This window comes from Talpa occidentalis, unplaced genomic scaffold (assembly GCF_014898055.3).
Source record: "Talpa occidentalis isolate TD23 unplaced genomic scaffold, MPIMG_talOcc4v2.1 talOcc4.2, whole genome shotgun sequence".
NCBI lineage: Eukaryota > Metazoa > Chordata > Mammalia > Eulipotyphla > Talpidae > Talpa > Talpa occidentalis.
The window spans coordinates 72,995,015-73,008,789 of NW_023602073.1; the positions used below are offsets into that span (position 1 = coordinate 72,995,015).

The 13,775-nt window shown below is 37.3% G+C and overlaps 1 pseudogene; it reads right to left on the reverse strand.

The window, feature by feature from the left end:
- Window positions 1–4,843: 4,843 nt before the first annotated feature.
- LOC119253350 (V-type proton ATPase subunit G 1-like) lies at window positions 4,844–5,201 on the reverse strand (annotated as a pseudogene).
- Between the last annotated feature and the right edge of the window lie 8,574 nt (window positions 5,202–13,775).

The following is a 13,775-nucleotide window of genomic DNA, read 5'->3' on the forward strand; positions in this document are numbered from 1 at the left end:
GGTTTGTGCACATGGACATAACAGCAAATTCCCTTCCACCCATCCATCAAGATAGATTGATCCATTAAGATAGATTGATTATATATTTTAGATAATCAATTTCTCCTTTGGCTTAACCTGAAGAATCATTCAACAATTGCTAGACTCCAGGATGTTGTCCAAGCATATCAGCACCATAAAGAGTTTCTTCCTACCTTTAACCAAGGCTCTGTGTATGGTATAAGGAAGCAAAGAGGCATTTAAATCAACATATACGTTTTTCTAAAAATTGCTCCTTCTCACCCCCCTTATTTTGACCATAATCCCTCCTCCCCCACCCCCACCCCGTAGTATGGGGACTATAACCAAGATGAAAATGCATACATTGTGCAAAAATGAAAAAATGATGTAAAAAATATAAAAACAAACAAATAAGTAAGTAAATAAATACAGTAAAATTAAAAACAAAAAATCACTCTTTAACAAGCAGACTTGAACCTATTGTCTGTTTTCCCTGATTTCATTCCTACTGATTGTGTATGTAGTTTCCGCACCTGCTCTGTTGGGTCTATCCTGGCTTTCGGTTGCTAGCCTACCAAGTCTCGCTATTCAGCTTCTGTGGATGCAGGGTCTGGAATCCTAAGTGTCCAGGGGTGGGGTGGGCTGGTCTGAAGCGGGGATCCAAGGCGGGCAATTTTCATTACTGGTAACTTGCTATCTGGAGGCCCTGGATTTATGTTCCAGGTCCTATCTGTGTCGGAAGGCAATTCTCCATGGTATTTCTACACTTTGGGGATTATCAGTTTAAGGATGCTTGAAAAGCAAACAACCTGGGAAGTTAAAGATGTTGTATCTGAGAAATGTGTCCCTTCCCAGGTACATTCCAGGTTAATAAAATCCTCCTCTTTGCCTTAGAGGGATTTGCTTGTATTTTAAAGTAAAGGTAAGTCCTCACCTGTTCTTTGGAGAGTGGGCTGGTCCCGCAACCCTGTATAAGTCAGTTTTTCCTAATTTGGGGATTCCTTTCCTGTGTTGCACCCCAGTGCCTGCCCAAGTAACATCATGTCCTTGCTCCTTCTCCCTGGGGTGACTGGGGCTCTGGAAGCTGACACAAGCTATTGCTCTGGTTTCTGATTTTGTTGTGATTAAATAACAATCTTTGTCTCTGATTAAAAAAGTGCATTCTTTGTCTTGTATATGTATATGCAACCGTGTGTAGCAGGTCCACTTGTTAACGTGTGAGTAGGGTAATCTCTCCAAGCCTTCAGTTTCTGACTTCAGAGTCTCCCTCAGTATTCCAGTGAGAGTCCAAATTCTACAATCAGGTAATATTCGGATTCTTATTCTATAAATGTTGGCACATAGAAGACCTAGCTGTAATCTTAACCACATTTGCTCTAGAATGTTTTCATCACTATTTCAGAAGGTCCAAGCTGCTGATGCTTCTCATTTTCTGTAATAAGAATTTCTTTTTGGGGGGAGGGGAGGAAATAACTTACTTATTTTTGAAACAATGCATTTTATTTCTTCTTTAATTAAAAAATTTTAATGAGGTAACTGGTTTACAACAGAGCATATGATTTAGGGGAACAGGTTCACACCTCTTCAGATGTATGTACAGCACACCCACCACAAAAGCATCCACAGTCTTTTGCCCTTGGCCATTGGGCCCCCTCCTTCCTTTATTCCCACCACGTCCTCCACCTCTAGGAGCCTCAGCTCTGTAGTCATATTTCTAGGCTTTGTTTTGTTTAGTTTTGTCTGTTCCTCTGTTTTGTTTCTCTGTATTCTATATATGAGTGAAATTATCCAGTACTGGTCTTTCTCCTTCTGACATGTAATAAGCAACCTTAATGAAGAATAAACTTCCAGAATTAAAATATGGCAATGAGAACAATAAGAAGAACTTTCCATTTAAAATATGGAGAGAGGGCCTCCCTGGTGGCACAGTGGTTGAGCACTGGGTTGCAAAGCTGCCCGCAGCCTCTGCAGAGCCGGTTTGATTCGTGGCCACCGGCGAGTGTTCCACATGGCAAGACAGACCTCTCTGCTGCGCCAGCTGCTCCCCTCAGCAGTGCATTTCCTCACTCTGCCTGTTCTGTTTCCCGCTCTGGCTCTGGTGAATTCTCTCACCCTCCCGCGCTTCTGACTGTACCCAGTGCTTGTATAAATAAATAAATAAATCTTTAAAAAAATGTGGAGGGAAGCTGTTTATTTTGTCATAGAAATAGGTTAAGCACACTTCAATTTTGGGGATGTTGCTCAGAGAATTAGGTGAGCCATAATCTACAGACATAATTGTAAGCCAATTAGGGGAAAACAAAACAAAGGCAAGCAATATACTAATGTAAGAATATGAAAAATTAATTAAAATGTAGTATATGAGTGATGGAAATATTTTATTTTCTTTGGAATAAAAGAATATCACAATTTCTGGGGAGAATGGGAGACATTTTCTCTTTATAGAAATATTTTGAACACTTCCAGGTGAGATTTGGGAATTGAATTAGAAGTAATAAAAACTTCTCAAACATTCACATATCTTTGTTAAAATAAATTAGAGCTTCCTTTTTGCCTTGAAACTTTGCACTCCTTGGGCCCAAAGTGACCAGTATGGTTTTTAGTAATAATTGATGATACACACTTTTAAAAGCTATCTATCTACTTGCATTCATTGCCATATCCAAAGAGAACAAAGGCATATTTAGTTGGATGTAAGATCAGTAAGTTGGAATTACAAAAAAGAAAGTTTTAAATCAATACAATCCATCATTGTGTTAGGATATTTTTGGTGTAGTCACTAGAAGTAAACCTTTTGCATGCAAAACAAATACTACACATAGATTTTAGAAGTGACAGTGACCTTAGAGAGTGTGTCTTTAATAGCGAATGACATTGTACTTGACATAGAACTTGTCGTAGAAGGCATGAAATATGTAATTAATATCATTATAATAACCAGATACATAGCCTTGGACTAGAAACGTTCTTCACACCAGTTTGCCTTTGGCTTACACCTCAACCTGTGTTCTGTTTTCCTTACCATTCTGTTGCTTCTCTCTATCCCCAGAGACCTATTTTGTGTTCTGTCCTGTCTCCTCAATTTGACACTGATTTTCTCCTTTCTGAGCAGCAAGAACAAAGTAAGTTCTTTCTTTGTACCATCTCTAGTCCTCCTCGTCCCTAAGTCTCCACAGAATTTTTTTTTTTTAGTTCCCAAGGATTCCATTTCTGAACTGCTAAATTACCACTTACAAACTGAAAGTTATTTAAACAACTGTTCTGTATCTTCATATATGCTTGTCTCCCCAAATAGTCTATGAGCTTTTGTAAGAGTCCACTGCTTTGTTATAGCAGGGGGGCTGAATCTACTTAAGGGACTCACTCAGTAAAAAATTAAAGGGTAAGATGATATATTGTGCCCAACAGTGATATAAACCAAGTTTAAGGAAGTTCAGGATTTTAGAGCTCTTTAGTTCTTAAATCAAAGATAGAACATAGGGTTTGATTTAGGGGAAAGTGGAGCAGAAGAGTTGAAATTGGCACTGTCCCAGAAAATATAGGAGGCCTCATTATAATTCAACTAGAGAACAGACATCAGAGTAGGAAACTACTTTTCTCAGTGATTCTCATTGGCATGTAAAGTATTTATAAAACTCTAGTTTGTAAATCTTTAGTAGCCAACAAAAACCTGATGACTTCTCTTCATGTTTCTTCTTCTCCCTTCTATTCCTCACCCCCATTTTCTTTTCCTCTTCATAACAAAATGATTTCAAGTAGAAGAACTGAGGCAATGTTGCTGATTGGGAAAACCAGACAAGGAGAATTTTAGGTAATTCTTGAACAAGTTTTAACATATAACATTTATTATGAAATTTTTGCGTGGCAGGAGTGCCTCCTACATATACCATCAGAAGCATGCTTCGTGTAATAGAAGTGCGTTTAAAAATACTGTGTGTAAGTTGATTTCTAAAAAAGTTTATCATATTTTGAATGCGTAAAAGATCTTTGTATTTAAAGACATGCTACTTAATCCTTTTGTCAAGAGACGGGCACATGAGTTGTTCATTGTTTAAAAAATGATCCAAGTGTTTAATAGTTTAAAATAACATTCATGATTTCACAGATTCTGTGGTCAGGGGTGAGGAATGTTATCTTGTGCTGTGATTAAGCTCTTTCACAAGGCTGTCATAAAAGGCTCCATAGAACTGTTATCCCCAGGCTTAATTGGAAATGGACCCATTTTTTTTTTTTTTGACGAAGAGTCTTTACTTTTAAATGACTGTAACAAGTTCTTGAATTCTATCTTCTAGTAATTTTGATTAAGAGAAACTAAAAGCAGATAAAACAATTATACTAGTTATTCATTGTTCTAAGCCTTAGCCATAAAGGACTACGGTAAGGCTTGGTGCTGCTTCACACAGGTTACAAATAACTACTACTTTTTCATAGATAAAGCCCCTGACCTTCAAGAAAGCATTAGGGAAAATAATATTTAATCCCTTTCTTTCTTTAAAAAAAAATAACAAAACTTCTTTTTAACTACATCTAAGAAAGAAAAAGTCAGTTTTGATAGATATGTTGCTTGAGTTAATAGCATAGGAAAACAGACAATGCCTATCCATTAAATTTCTAAAAAATATGAGGTAAAAAGATGAAATCTTTGAATAAGCTCTAAGTCTGTACAAAGAAGCTAGATTTGCTGTTCCTCAAAAAGTGAAGGGACCAATTATATAATATATGGAAATAATTTAATGCCTTTACAGAAGAATATAACTCAAGCCTTGCTAGAGCTTCATATTCCAGGATCTAAAATGGCATCTAAAATGCCAATCCATGGAACAGGCACTTCTTTCTTCTCCCCTTATCCATTTATGCGATAGTTTTGATGGATTTCTGGCTTGATATCACAGACAAAGGCCAAAAGATTATCTAGAATTTCAAACCTGTTTTGCTGGAAGTAGGCTTGGAGGATGGTCATCTTCTCCTGGGTCTCCTTCTCCACTTCAGTGCTGCAACTGCCATGGGATCCCAGAGCCGCAGCTTCCTTGGCCTTGAATTCCTTCTCCCTCTGGAGGCGGTACTGTTCAATTTGGGCCTGAGCTTCTTCTTTGGCCTACTTCAGCATCCGGTTCTTTCGTTTGCGAGCCTCGGACACCTCGGCGGCCTGCTTCTCGGCCTGCAGGAGCTGCTGGATGCCCTGCGACTGACTGGCCATGGCGGCGGCGGCTGTGAGGCCTAGGCAAGCGGCCTAAATAATTTTTTTTTTTAAGATTTATTTATTTATTTATACAAGCACTGGGCACAGTCAGAGGCACGGAGGGTGAAAGAATTTCACCAGAGGTAGAGCGGGGAGCAGAACAGGCAGACTGACGAAATACACTGCGGAGGGGAGCAGTGGGCGGCAGGAGAGGTCTGCAGCCAAGTGGAACCCTCGCCCAGCGGCCAGGGATTGAACCGGCACTGCAGAGGCTGCGGGCAGCTTCACAGCGCTGCGCTCAACCACCTGCTTTACCAGGGGAGGTTCCCCCTTAATTTTTTAATATAAAGGAAATTGTATAACAATCCAACTTCTTGTCTGGGTTGCTAAGTGTATGTTCATACACTCCTTTTTATTTGTGGTCCTTGAGTACATTTGTATAACAATCCAGCTTCTTGTCTGTGTAGGTAAGTGTATGTTCATACACCCCTTCAGTGTGCCTGCATATATATATATATATTGATATTGACAAAGAAAATTAATCAAACTAAGATTTGGAAAAGCAATAGAGTCTTATATAAAATAGTGTGGTTGAAATCATCAAAATGAACACTGTGACTCAATTCATATTGACCCAATATGACTCAATTCATATTTGACTCAATTCATATTTGAGACATTTGTATTTCCTTTTGGGGGATTATTGTCCATGTTAAAAAATAGATTTCTAATTAGTTTTTGTGTCCCTTGGATAAATTTTTAGGAGTGAAATTACTGGATCATATGGTAGATCCATTTTTAGTATTCTGAGGAACCCCCACACAGCATTTTATAGTGGCTGGACAAGTTTGCATTCCCTCAGGAAGTGTAAGAGGGTTCCTTTATCTCCACATCCTCTCCATCATTTGTTGTTTCTGTTTTTTTTTTTTTTTAATAATAGGGCCATTCTTATGGAAACAACCCAAATGCCCCAAAATAGATAAAATGGATCAAAAAGTTGTAGTATATTTATACAATGGAATATTACTCAGCAATCAAAAAAGACAAACTCATGCCATTTGCAGCAACAGAGATGGAGCTGGAAGGAATTATGTTAGCTAAAATTAGAAGGAAAACGATAAATACCGGATAGTGTCACTTACATGTGGAATATAGAGAAACCAAATAAAAGGTCAAGAAAAGTTAAAACTAGCAAGCTAATCATAGAACTGAGATATACAGGGAGATAGGGGGGCAAAACAGGGGAGGGATGAACACAAGGGAATATGGTGACGGTCTTGGGTGAAATGGTGGTAGGAGAACTATGGGGACTACAATGATGTAAGAAAAAGTAATTTATAAAAATTGAAAATAAATAAATAAAAATAAAAAATTGGATTGTTAGTCTGTTATTCTGGCCACTTTGTACATGTTGTCTTTCTGTTAGGAAAAGTAGACCCTTAGTTTGCAATATAATGTTGCAAGTGTATTTTCCCATTTTGGTACTTATCTTTGGAATTTTTAAAAAAATTTTTAAAGGTTTATTTATTTATACAAAAACTGGGGTACAGGCCAGAGTCACGGGAGGGTGAGAGAATTCAATAACATTTGCCTTGCAGAAATGTTTGTTTTTTTATATTGTCAAAATTTGTAAATCTTTCTATTTGTCGTCCTTGAGTTTTGTGTAATAGTTAGGGAGAGTTTTCCCATTCTGAGTCTATTAAAGAATTTGCTCATGATTCTTTACAACATGTTCATAGTTTCATTATTTACACTGGAAACTTTGATACAGTAGGAGATTTTTCTGGTGTTAAGTGGGAAGTGTTGCTACAACTTTAGTTTTATTTTTAGATAACTATCCAGTTTCCCAAAATGATTGATAAAGTAAAACTTTTTGCCACTGACTTTAAGATTCCAGCTTTGTTTTTTCCTAAGTAAAAGAGAATAATTTATATATGAAGTTTCTAGAATATGTTTGAAGTCTGATGGAAATGATCTAGTAGTGAGGGATAAAGTTGAAAATTCAGGAATAATATGATATATATTTATAAAAAGGAAAGTTCAGGAATGAAATTCCTGAGGTCATGAGAAAGAATAGGATTTAGAACATTTTAGCAAAATATAAGAAAAGCTTACATGCATTGAGGGTTTATTATATTATTTACTTCACTGATCACTGTAGTGGGTAATGACTATCCTTTATAAGCTCACAATAACCCAGTGAGTTGGATTATAAAATTACCCCTCTTTTACCCTTGAAGTAACAGAGGTCCAGGGAGGTAACAGATCACATTGCTATGAAGTGGGGGGCTTGGCACTTTCATAGTTCAACCCCATGCTCTTACTACTACTGTGTTGAAATGGTAAGGAAGGAGATGATGGATGTGAATATGCAGGTAGGTATAAATTTCATGGCAGGTAGAGGAGATACCTTCTTTTTTGCCATTGGAGTAGAGGATTATGGTAAGTATAAGGAAACCAAACTGCCCAAATGCATAATTTTGTCTAGCAATCATCAATATTTTTGTGTGGGCAAAGGAAATTTCCACTTATCTTGAGGAGGAGACTCTGGGAGACCTGTGAGTGGTCTACGAAACAGATAATTGGAACAAGAAAGAACCTCTAAGAGAGAAGTAAAGAATGTTTATAATGTTCTTTGGAATTGCCTGTGTTTTCAGAATGGCCGTGGATCTAAACCTGATTTGGGGTGAGGAGAGGAGTATGGTTCTATTTGTCGACACTTAGTTTCAGTTGTTGGGGGCTGGCATGGAATTCCTCTTTGGTTAGCCCTTTTCCAAAATTTAATCTTCCTATCTTTCAGATGACAAGTGGTATTTGACTCCAAGCGCTGATCACCTTTTAACTTGCCCTTGGAGTGACTCTGCTTAAAGATCACTTCATTGGGAAATATCATCAATCCACAGACCTGGTTTGAGTTTCTTAAAGCTGTTACCAGTGAACTACTGAGGCTTTTGCTAACTGTTGACTATAAGACCGGCTGGTGGAAAGGTGAACACAATAGAGGGTATTATTATAAAAAAGAAAGAGTATAGGGGAAGTGCTAGAAGCCTCATCCTTTTGATAAACATTTGACAATGGCTGATTATAGACTAGACACTGAGTTAGAAGATGGGAGACCCTCCTCAGTCATTCCCATGAATGAAGGGAGCATGGTTTAACTTTTGATCTCATCTTTGAAGCTACTGGTTTCTGGCCCTAGTGAACCATGTGCTTAGTAAGGGATTGCTGAATGGATGCAAAATGGAAGGAGGAACATCTTATTGGCTTTGCTTGTGCCATTCTTTTTCCCTGGAACACGTTTTCTTCTCTAAAATAATGATATAGATCCCATCCTTGTTTGAAGTCTTCCTTTCTAGTGTCTGTAGTACACATGTGGCTTAATATTTTGCACTGGTGTTTTCTTTCCCTTTCATTCTGGGTCTTTCTCAGACTACAGAGATATGCAAATATACATCTTTTACTTTCTAACAACTGTATCGTTTCCTAAAGGCAGGGATGTAAATCTTATATATTTTTCCCTAATACCCAGAATTCCTAATACTGTGCTAGGTATAAAGTATTGCCCTTGTAATGCTTATTAATTTAAATTTTTGTTATCGCTAAAGCAACACAAATTGGACAAAGAGGGAGTATGTAATGACATTTCTTTCTAATTTTCACCCTAATTCTCCAGCCCTGAAAATGTAGGCAGCCTTGATCTCTACAAGATGTTACAATATAATGCTTTATTAAGCAGTAAAATTTCAAAGTTAAATTAAACATCTTTATTTGGCAGGATTATGAAACTGTTGAGGTTTGTAGAAACAATCTGTGTGTGAACACTAAATGCAAATACTCATGTTCAAACCCAATGTTACTGTAGCAACTCACTAATCTTTCTTTGGCATACAATTTATTTTGTCAATGCTCAGTTTAAAAAGCAATCATTTTCTTTCTCTAGTGAATATTATAATAATTTTGCTTTATACAAGTCAGTCTAAAACTTCTGAGTTTTTTTTTTTTTTTTTTTTTTTTAGGTTTAGCAGCAGGTTGTGAATGTTCAAATAGGCAAAATTCCAAAGTACACATTTAATATTGATTTAGTTCGGCTTCCAAGACAAGCAGAAACTAGATTTCACCAGTTTTCTCTATAGTAGATTATAGATTTGAATTAGAAAAGAGGGACATGTAGAAGAGCCCCACAAGCACTGTGGGATGGACAGTAAAGGAGACTTGATGACAACCCAGATATTTTCTCTTCCAAACCTGACTACTCGCTTGTATTTTTATTACCAGTGCAGCCATTGGTTTTCACCAGAATTTTGTGGCTCTTCAAAATTGCATTCTCATTACCAAACCATTTTAATATTTACCAGGAAAGCATGAAGTGGAAAGAGTATTTGGCTAGCCAGAAAATAATTTGATTTACTCATGGAAACTCAATTTTGGATTAAGCGACCTTTAATATTTCTTTCTGCTCCACGATTCTATTATTTTCATAGACCTAAATGCCCTTCCTGTCCATTTTCACCTATTTAAGCCTTACCCTTTTCATTTATAGCACTTAATTCTTTATTGCTGGTATTTGAGCCATAGGTGTATTTAACATCTTCCTTAATGGACTAAAAAATCCTTAAAGGTAAGGAGAGTGATTTAGATGTATTTGTAGTAACCACAGTAAATCATTGTGCCTTGCAATTTTTAAATGCTTACTGAATGCTCATTGAACATGAATAAATTCTAACAGTGTGTTAATGTCTTTATTTTTTAAGAGTTTAATAAAAAATAAATTGGTGCATAAAGGTTAAGAGAAAAACTCATTCATTGATTCATCGATGAATAAACTCATCATTAATTTAATCATTCATTTGTGTAAAAGCTCGTGACTTGGGAAAACGAATACACTATGAGACAGAGAACTTGTGTGTGTGAGTAGGAGAGTAGTGGACAGTAGAGTGTAGATGTGTGAATGGATAAAGCAGGGCATCTTATTTTTTTTCCTGCTTCCAGGCTTGTGTCACTGTTTGACATTAGCCTGAACAATCCTTTTACAAATTAAATCAGACAATATCACTCTCCTGCTTGTATTTGGGTAAAATCCAGGATCCTCAAAACCCTTGTCCGACAAAACCCTTGGACTGGGCCTCCGACCAACTTTCCATCCTCATCACCTACTTCCCCCTGTTCTCTACTTGCCTGTGTACACTGGACATCTTTTGGGTTTGTGGACTAGAGTTCTGCTATGATAGAGATGTGTCCTAACTGAAGAAACTGCAGTGCCATGTTAGAGCCTCTGTTTTGGGGAATAGCAACTCCAACAGGTGTGAGCTGATATCTCAGTGTGGTTTTCATTTGCATTTCCCTAGTAATCAATGCCCATGACATCTATTCATGTGCCTGTTGGCTAGCTGTATGTCTTCTTGCCACTGCTTTTAGTGACTTCTCGTCTTTTCTTTTCCACCTACAGCAATATATCAGAGTTGATTATGGCTCCTCTCTAGCTGACTTTTCCATACTATTTCTGTACTTGGCACTCTATCTGAATTTAGAACCATTGGCTGATCTGTTTCCTAATTCATTTGGATCCAGAATTTGTCCAGACCTGTATTTTTTTTTTTAGTGTGTTTTTATTTGACTTTGCCCTTTTCCATTTAGGTTGCATACTTGGACAAAAAGTTTTGCTCAAATATAAATAGCTTATTTAAATCAGCTAATATACCATACATGGAAAAATACCCAGTTCACATTTAAATAAAAAAATAGCATTTCTAAATTTAGTCCCAGGTTTGTTATTGAACCCTGCAGGGAATTGATTGAACCCAAATATCATCCTTTTATGACCAATTTATGTGAACAGTTATAAATAGGACAGTGAACTCTGCCTACAAGGCCACAAGCCAAAAATCTTTGAGTGTCATAAAAGGACTGTTGTTCTTTGTGAATAAGCAATTATTAAATGGTATTTCTGAAATTGGAAGCTGAGTAAAGCAGTTTGTCAGTAGACAGCCTAATAAAGAAATTGATTTGATAAAACTTCCATTTAAAAATGGTTTAGGTACTGTATGCATTGTGTTTGTCCATTTGTACATGTAAAAATTCTTCTAGGTAGACTTGGCATTGATAAGATATTGATAAGATATATTTAAATTTATTAGTTAAATTATGTAGTGTTGAAAAATTTGGTAAGATTTTAGTGCTCTCAAAACCTGTTCTGTTTATAAATGTATTTGTTGTAGAAAGTGTAGCAGTAAATCCATCCTGGATAAAAAGAGAAAAATAGCCATAATTTTACTGTCTAGAACCAATTAGGTTAACTTGCTTCCAACAATATGACTCAGAGATTTTTCCAACTTAGTGAATATAGGTATACACCATCATCTTGCTGCTGTTGACAGCATCAATTTTTTTTTAAAGATTTATTTATTTATGTATACAAGAGCTGGGATACAGGCCAGAGATGTGGGGGGTGAGAGGATTCACCAGAAACAGAGTGGGGAACAGAACAGGAAGATTGAAGTACACGGCTGAAGGGAGCAGCAGGCATGACAGGAGAGGTCTGCTGTTCCATGTGGGTATCTCCCTGCCCAGGGATCGAACTCGTGTGCAGAGGCTGCGTATTGCTTCATAGTGTGGTGCCCAGCCTCTTGTGCCATCAGGGGTGCCCAGCATCAAATTTTTTTTAAATAAAAATTTACCACTATCCAGCCTTATTCCAGGATCTTTATGAAACAGAATCCAAGACAAGAAATAAATGCTTATTCAGCTTGGTTACTCCTACAATGTTGCTCTTTTTATATCCCCGCTTCCTCCAGGCTGGAAGGAGTAAGCTTTCTCTGTTTCCTCTTCCTGTCTGACTGGGGCTTCTCTTGGATTAAATGCTTTTCATTGATCTGTTTTTAGATTTGCTTCCTGAGGTCTGCTATCTCTGATCCCAAAAGCAATTGTTAAAAATGTCCTCCATAATTTTTTCTTCTAAGTCATGCTTTTTCTTCCCCTTAGGTTGCTTCCAAACCTTGGTTTTTGTAGTAATGCTTCATTGAACATGCAGATGTAGATATCCTTTTGAGTTAGTGTTTTGGTTTCCTTCAGAAAAATACCCAGAATTTCTGGATCTGGTAGTAGCAGAATAGTTCTATTTGTAATTTTTTGAGGAAGTTACATAATGCCTTCCATAGTAGCTACACCTGCTTACATTCCCAGCAACAGTACATAGGGTCTCCTTTTCCTCCACATCCTTACCAACTCTTGTTTCTTTCTCCCTCCCTCCCTCCCTCCCTCTCTCTCTCTCTCTCTCTCTCTCTCTCTCTCAATAATAGCTTTTCTCACAAGTGTGAGATGGTATCTCATTATGGTTTGTATTTGCATTTTTCCTCATGCTAGTGATGTTGAACACCTTGTCATGTACCTAGCAGCCTTCTGAATATCTTCTTTGGGAAATGTCTCTTCAGATCCTTTGCACATTTTTAAACTGGGTTGTTTGGGTTTTTGTTTGTTTGTACTGTTGAGTTGCTAGCTAAGGCAGGTGGCTGCATGCATTGACTTCATAGATTTAAGTGCCCCATCAACTGAGGGTGTCTTTATACCTAAGGGCAATTAACAGGCAAGTCTCATAGAACATGCCAGTAATTTTGAGCAACTCAGATTACAATGGGATCTTATCACTTTTTGTACATATGAAGAAGTGAGCATAGAGGTCTATAGGAATTTTAAAAAATTGTACAATTTAAAAAAATAATCTGCTATGTGCAATGGATAAAAATGAATATTATTTCTCTTGATAGAAGATCTTAGGTCATAGGACAAAATATTATTAACCATAAGCTTTTCATTTTCATAGATTTTGTAGTTGTAAGGCCATCACACACTCACTCACTCACACACACACACACACACACACACACATCTCTTTCTGTGCAAAGTTTGTAGTTCATTCAGGTTAACTAGTTCTGGCCTGTCGTGGTTGGAAGCTTCAGTCTCCATGACCATACTTCTACTTAGCATAATACTTACTTCACTGAGCTACAATTATCTTAAATTATTTCTGTAACCACCGCTCACATTCATGCAAGTGGGAATTTGAACTCCTACCATTCGGTGTTGGAACAATGAAATAAGGTAGGCATGCAACAAACCTCGGGCTCTTCTGGCTCATGAAAAACACACTAAATGAGAATCTCCCTGCCCCATCTCTTGTAGGATCTCTCAGCAGTTGGCCCTTATGCTTGATTTTGGCTTATTTCCTTTCCCACCCCACTGAACATGTCCCAAATGTACTGTCTTTATTGGTCCTCATTTATTTTCCCAGTATGAGTATCCCCACAGTGGCAAGTTCCTTTGCCTTCTCTCCACTTATTGTAGCATGCATTGCTTTGTAAACACAATTGCTGAGGGAATAAAAGACTCTTTGCTTACATCCTACCAACTCCTTATTTGAAGGGAGAAATTTTTTTATTAAATTTTATTTTATATAATTCTTACATTTTTCATTTTTGCACAATGTATGCATTTTCATTTTGGTTATATTCCCCATACAGTTCTGCCCTCCTTATTTTGACCCTAATCCCTCCTCTCCTCCCCCTCACCATAGTGTGTCTCTGGTTTATAGTTGCTTGTTGAT